General features: G+C 39.6%; 1 protein-coding gene across 2 annotated transcripts in view; it reads left to right on the top strand.

Annotated features, from left to right (window-relative positions):
* Positions 1-332: 332 nt before the first annotated feature.
* LOC142345455 (uncharacterized) overlaps positions 333-505 on the top strand; it is a 41,176-nt gene continuing 41,003 nt past the window's right edge. For both annotated transcript variants that reach the window (XM_075397513.1, XM_075397512.1), the window contains exon 1: positions 333-338. The gene's annotated coding sequence lies outside the window, so the exon portion shown is untranslated. The remainder of the gene's footprint in view (positions 339-505) is intronic.

Below are 505 nucleotides of genomic sequence, written 5' to 3'. Positions count from 1 at the left end.
CTTTATCTTTTGTCAAGTAGCTGGGATGTAGCAAACGCACATTCATCATTGTAATCATACAAACATATTTCTTAACATCAGGATTACCGGGTTGGAATGTAACGGGCGTTAGTCAGTTGTAGAAAGAACCTCTGTAATCAACAATGGAAACTAATGACAGAGTGAAGGCTGTCAATGTATCCGAACAACACGAGAAAGTTTTCCCTAGTGATCAAGTTTAGTGTTGACATCAAATTTCATCGATAAATGCCTTGTCGGTGTAATTCTTCTCGGATTTGTTCAAATTCATAAGTTTTCGGAAAACACTATTGTTTTCTTTATCTGAAAAACTTATTAAAAAAATACGTTGTGCTCATGACTTTTCTGCATGAGCTAGAGCGCCCTTGAGGAATTTCTGAAACAAATCGGTCAAGTTTGCCTTCACTGCTTCACTGTGTCGTTGCTCTCAGAGTTCTGCTGTCTGTGTTTCTCGGTGGTCTCGCGTGCTGCCAGTGGTCTCTCGTTT

This window comes from Convolutriloba macropyga, chromosome 9 (assembly GCF_964194025.1).
Source record: "Convolutriloba macropyga chromosome 9, txConMacr16.3, whole genome shotgun sequence".
Taxonomy (NCBI): domain Eukaryota; kingdom Metazoa; phylum Xenacoelomorpha; order Acoela; family Convolutidae; genus Convolutriloba; species Convolutriloba macropyga.
This window is presented reverse-complemented; position numbering and strand designations above follow the sequence as displayed.